The sequence below is a fragment of the Electrophorus electricus genome, chromosome 9 (genome assembly GCF_013358815.1).
Source record: "Electrophorus electricus isolate fEleEle1 chromosome 9, fEleEle1.pri, whole genome shotgun sequence".
Classification (NCBI taxonomy): domain Eukaryota; kingdom Metazoa; phylum Chordata; class Actinopteri; order Gymnotiformes; family Gymnotidae; genus Electrophorus; species Electrophorus electricus.
Genome location: NC_049543.1, coordinates 7283664 through 7290476, shown reverse-complemented (window position 1 = coordinate 7290476; position 6813 = coordinate 7283664).

The following is a 6813-nucleotide window of genomic DNA, read 5'->3' as shown; positions in this document are numbered from 1 at the left end:
GTTTGACTTGTTAGAACCTTCAACGGCAAACAGATTAGTCAGCATGCCTGCAGCAAACACATTCCTCTGGTTTGCTAGAGCTCTCATGGTCTGAGCTGTGCTGCTTCTAACAAAGGGTGTTAGTGACGTACCAGACTTACTCCCAGATGCATCTTATTGTGGTCTGTTGAGTTCTTTATTGCAGGGGTTGCTGTTGCGCTAATGATTAACATGGTCCCGGTTTCAGTGGCCTATTTAAAAGGCATTACATAATGTAACCAATTACGTTTAGCCACTGTGGGGACTGAATGCTGTCCTCAGGCAAGTAAAAAAGAGGGTGTCTAACCTCATTCAAGTAGTAACCACACTTGACACGATGATTTTGTGAAAAATATTTCTGCCCTGAAAGTCAGACTACCATGATTATAGGTGATTAAAATGATCATTTAAGAATGTAAGTCAAATATTTTAATAAATTGGTGGTTATATAAAATGAAAATGTAAAAAAAAAAAAAAAAAAAACCCAAAACAAAACTGGAAGACAGCCCATGTTGACTATCCGCAACAAGACATAAGAATTACCAACCCCCACCCCCCCCCCCCCCACCGCCTTGAGTAGCTTCGTGTAGCCTAATTTGCATAAACATGAGTAATTTATGAATAATAAATGTCCCTGTATTCAGCGTGATCCATTAATTTGCATATCACCATGCCACTAGAGTTATTTTTTCAGTGCTGTGCTATCATGAAGCACTAAGAACCTGCCTTAAACAGAATCAAAGGAAGTGCTTAAAAGGTGAGTATTTAAAGCTTTTTTCCTCTGTTTTATCTGTCTGGTTTTCTCCCCCTAATGCTCTCCAACAGTGATGTGCCACTTGAATTTTTCTGACCATTGTAATTGTTGAGTAGATGCTGGTTCAAGTAGACGCTTGCATGTGTCTGTTGAGGGGCTTGTCAGAATGTACAATACCAAGCGTGCATATGTGCTCCGTCGTGTCAATTGCATAAACATGAACTTGTGCTGCATTATTGATGAGATACAGGCTCGAGTATATAGATAGCCGAGAAGGTGCCCAGACAGACGGAACGATGGCTTTGGTTTGTTCTTTGCCCAAGTGTCTCGCCCAGAGTCTTTCAAAGGTGGTGTCAAATGCGTTCTTCTACCTGCTGCTCCAACCGGCTCTCTGCAGCTCTTGTTTTAAAGAGGTAGCCTTCATGTGGAGCTATGACAAGCAGGGTCCCCCCGTGTGGAAGTGGTATCTGCGCAGAGCGACTGCTGATGGATAGTGTTTACCTCCCGCCACCTTATGTGGTCGCCCCTTTCCCAATCCATGCAAGATCATTTGCATGATCTATTTGTCATGCAGCAGTGGTTTCTCCAGTGTCAGCAGAGCCTTTCGCCCGGTAACGCCATCACTGTGTGTCCGTATGATTTGTAAATTGGACATAATGTCAGCTATTGTCTGAACTGCTGATAGATGCAGATTGCATTCACTAGGGTGTCGCTGTTTGGGTTATTGAGAAGGCAACGAGCTGCTTTGCTTTGGCGGCTTATGCAGACAAACGCTGTTATATTCTATTAGAATTTTTTTATTTGCTAGTTCATGGTATCAACCTGGTCCCAAATGTCTATCTCCATCTCTCTTTTTATGTTCAAACCTCGTTTTATCATTTTTAATTTTATTATTTATTTATTGTAATGATCGCACACTGCTCCTTGCAGTCTGAAGTATTACATATCGGTGCAAGGTACTGAGTCATAGCTGACCAGAGGTCTATGCTGAGCACTGCAGGACAATAGTGTGGAAAGCCCCAGAGCAACACTAGATGCATTACTGTCAGTGTGATGAACACCTGTGTGCATGCGGGCTGACACACCTCCCTGGCCAGGAAATCAAAGCCAAGCATGCTACAGCCGCGCTGGGTCTGCTCAGAGCTCTAATCAAATCAACATTACCGTGATCAACCTATGTGCTTGGAGTGTTTTTTGTTTTTTTTTGTCATCAGCATAAAACCGCATGTCGGTGGGGTGAGGAGAACGTGTCGTCTCCTGTCGTGAGGAAGTGACACTGTGTTTGAGATGAGCTGAAGAGCTGGTGCTCTTTCTGTGGTTTGGCGGTGCTGTGGATCTGTCTGGTTCCTCCGCTATTCTGGAGCCCATCCTCCAGCTACCGCGGCAGGCAACGGGTTTCAGCCACTGAACGCCATGTTTGTTCTAGCATACTTAGTCACTAAATGTCACAAATCTCCTGACATAAACCAGGAGGTTCCTCACAACGTTAAATGAGGCAAGACATCCCAACAGGGACGTCACCCACCCAAGTCATGCATGTTTTCAGGACACCGTCCCTTGAAAATGCGAAGCCAACTTGCTCCAGATTTTTCCACAAAAATGTGTAAGACTGTAATAATAAGGGCCGGTAGGGTGTGATGAGCCTTTAAAATAAATAAATAAATAAATAAATAAAAATCACGTCTTATCTGTGATCCATTGAAATTGGCATGTGTTCCAGCCATGTACCTGTCGTGGCTGGCAGGGAACAAAAGGAGCACCCCACCCACCCCTGCGCATCCGCATTTTCGCCTGCTTTTTATGCAAAATTAATGCGCCCCACCCCGCGACAGCATGATTTAATTTCTCCCTTTCATTTTCGGGTGGTCTGTTGCCATGGTGACTGGTGGAAAATGGTGGGGGGGGGGGTGTCTGTTGTGACATTAGCAGCCTTGACGGGGACGAGCGCAACTCTCCTTGCCAAACCCAGGGTGGGCAAATGACGTGGCCTCATCAGGCACGCAGCTCACATGCAGACGAGCTGGCCAGGTACCAGGGCCGGAGATGGCGCGAGGTAGGGACCATGCATCATACAGGTCTGGCGACGGCCTGTGATCAATTTGTAGAGGTTTCACCCTTAAGAATGTACAAAGTTTAATCATGTGATACTGGACCAAAACTGAAAGACCGATTGAAATGTGTAGGACAGGCAGACTTTACAAAATAGCTAAAAATACATAGTTAAAAAAAAAGACAGAAACAGCAATAGAACACAGGATTTATACCCCCAGAACACCATTGGCTTGTACTTCATGTTTCGACAAAGGGGATTGCACCAGAGTGAGATGGCGTCACACTTCCCTGGCCAGCAATGACCATGTTGCCACCCAGATCATGCTGACTACGATGACAAAGTATGTGCATGCGTGGTGTGTGTGTGTATGTGGGTGTGTGTATGTGTCTGTGTATGTGTGTGTGGGTGTGTGTTTGTTTTACTCCCCCTTATCTACCGATGGAGGAATATGCCCGACTGGCACTTCAGGTGTGGAACCCAAAATGTCTCAGGTTGGCATAAGGTGCCCAGTCACATCCCCCAACTCAAAACACGCACACACATACACATACACATACACCACAGCAACAGCACACCTCTGTTCTGCACCCTCCCTTTCTAATTGAGCTTTGTGTCTGCCCCTCGCTCTCTTGCAGAGCGTCTCATTTGCATCCTGCGTTGGCATAATCTCCTGCAGCGCGGCGGAGGGCTAAATGAGAAATACAGACCCACTTTACGTGAGTCGCATTCTAATCGCCTCGCCTACAACCAGCAACTCCCAACGGTTCTCACCACACGCTGTTAAATGGAATAAAACAGCTGGCAAGATGGCAGACAGCTTCCCCCACCCACTTGATTGTGCAGGAACTGATTTGGCCACTCTTCCATTTTAAAGGAGTCAATTAGCAGGCGTATCTTAGTTTGAAGCAGACGACCACATCCACGTTGTCAGAGACGGGTTTCATAATCTCAGACGCATTTCAGAATCTCAGATTTCTGGGCCCAGAGCTCTGTGGCAGAAGACAGCCAGGTAGTCTATATTCTGACAGTTGTCATTTTGTCTGGCACTGTCTCAATATTAATATGTCCTTTTGCTCTATCTGCTGGTAGGTGTTGTTTTTTTCTTCTTTAGGGCAATCGAAGAGCAATCAGAGACTGAGTTCTGCCACTCAGGATCTGTCTCGGTGTGGGGGAGGGGCGCGTAGGGGTGAGTGCGGGCGTTCATGTGAGAATCCAATCCGCCACAGTACACGGTTCCTGCCAAGTCTTCAGAATGACCCCTTTATATCAATGTAGCATGTCCACACCTCTCCAGATAGCCAGCCTGTGCTTGAGAAATAGATGCATGTCCGGCCCTGCTTGAGTAATGTATGTACGGCACCGTGTTCTGCGCTTCTGACCCTGTGGATGTGGATGTGTGTGCGGGTGGTTGTGTTGTGACACAAACATCACCTTTAGATGGCAGGGCAAAGAATGAAGGACAAGGATTAAGAACAGTTTTTTACACTGTGGTGCTTTTTGGAACCTGGCCCGTGGCAGTTTAACACATCTCGGTTAAGGTGTATTTAGGTATTTAAGAAAATGTCCCACGTCTGTGTACAATGTGGTCAAATGCAAATATTCTGATGGTTTAGATATTCTATTTGGAAATGTTTTCTTCTAATAACCTTCAGATCACAGATCCATGTTCCTTCACTATGTTATAATCCTTGTTTATATTTCTTTTCCATTCTCTTTTCAATTCTTTTTTTTGTGTCGTCGTATTCTGGCACATTTGTGATGAAACACAAAGGGTTAATTCAGTTCTCTTATTGGTTGGAAGCAGCTGCGCGAAATCTGTGAGTTAAGGATTATGCCATCATTAAAATGTTGTAGTAATAACTAACTGCCTTTGAGGTTTTTAGGAGATAACATTAAGATTTTTTTGGCTGCCTTCTGTGAAAAGTATAAATTAGTCCCACAATAAAAGTAAGTGTGTGTGTGTGTGTGTGTGTGTGTGTGTGTGTGTGTGTGTGTGTGTGTGTGTGTGTGTGTGTGTGTGTTAATTAGAATAAAAAAAAAACATTTTGTCGATCGCCCTCTGGTGGTAATAAGGAGGACGATATTATTTTGGTGTCATCCTATTAAGTTATGCAGAAATACCGATTTTGTTCACACAGTAATTCATATCAAATATTTTCTTGTGCTGGGCAAGGTTTTATTATTATATAAATGTTCTATTGTTATGTGAACATCATACCATGGCTATTTGCAAAATTCGGGGCTTTTAAAATCAGAAAACAACTAAATATAATAAGAAAACAACTACATAAAATGTGTTAATGATAAAATCTCATCAAATATTTAGATGACATCCATGATTATATCCCCGTAGACCACTAGATGGGGCCATAATATAACGCTTGTTGTGAACAGTTTTTCTTAGATGTCATATTTTGATGATATTCCTGAATTTTACACTGCTCATGCATAAGAGTTACCATATTGTTCTCACCTATCCCACGTTGACAAAATTACCACGCGTAATCCAAGGCTGTCCCTGAAACTGGGTGCGTGTGTTTTCCAGTAAAACCTATAGCGGATTCAAAGTTGTATTGCGAACCACACTGTGGTGATTACAAGTGCCTGCTGATGAAGCCATTGGCCTGGACAAGCCACTCTTCTCGTTTTCTTCATTCATTTTCTAGCTCCTTTACGCCCTGAAAGAGACCAAATGGATCACAGCAGGTGAAAGTAAAGAAACGCCAAGAGACGCCCCTTTGGCGAGCTTTTCATAGCAGCACAATGGCTCGTCCCACCTCCTCTGCGTCCCCAGCTCCTACCTGATTAACGCGCTTCCTGTGAGCCTTTGATAGAGGGTGCAAAACCAAAATCAACAAAAGCCCTATGAAACCCCCTTAAAATGACAAACCCCTTTTAGAGGCAGACTTCAATTGCAAAGAGGGAGCTTTTGTTTTGTGTGTGTGTGTGTGTGTGCGTGTGTGTGTGTGTGTGAGAGAGAGAGAGAGAGAGAGAGAGAGAGAGACAATATGTGTGAATAAAGGAGAGAGAAATGGGTTTAAAAGACATCTTTTATCCCTGTAAATGTAAGAGATTGCTTGCAATAATTAATTTGGAAATTTTTATGGGAATACTATGTTCTGCTCCCCCCACCATCTCTCTCATTTGTTAGATGGATACACCCTTTTTGAATATATGTGAAATGTGAAATTCATTGCATTGATTCAATGCAATTATATTTTTAAAACTATGTTGGAGTTTGCACAGCCAACACAATCTGCAAATACATTTTTTGTTTCTTCTTTTCCTCTGGATTTGCAACATTTTTTTAATCTACTTCCCTAAGATTCTGAGCATGATGACAACGGCTAACAACATCTGTGCATATATCAAACCCCCTCTCATTCTTTTCTGAGTCATTCATTTTTCACAGGCTGTTAAAGTGGGTGCTGTCTCAAATACAAGTATAAGTGACTTTGAGCAGGATTACGGTGCATTTTATTACTTGACGTTTGATTTAGTGTAAATTAGTGATTTGTGCAGAATATTACAGACTTCTTTATTCAGCTGCCTTTCTTGTTTCTTCTTTTTTATTTGTTTTGGTTGTGCATTTATTTATATATGTGTGTGTGTGTGTGTGTGTGTGTGTGTGTGTGTGTTTATTATATGGTAATATGTGTGTGTCATATACAGTAGGCCTACACACATCTATACTGTAAAACTACTGTTCTGTCATTTGCAAAGGATTTGTTACATCTGTCCCACATGAAGATGATTTATTCTCTTTCTCCTCCTCACCAATATTCTTCAGGCTTGCTCCTGACAATTATGCTCTATGATGCTTTGATCAGTTCAGTGATTCGTTGTGGGTCTGCAACCCGTGTCAGTTCTCTTTCTGGGTTTTGCACTATGCAAAATCATACTTTTAAATTCAGATTGTATGTTATGCTATATAATGTATGATATGCCAATGTCTGCTGTCTGTAAATAGTGACAAATCATGGTCGGT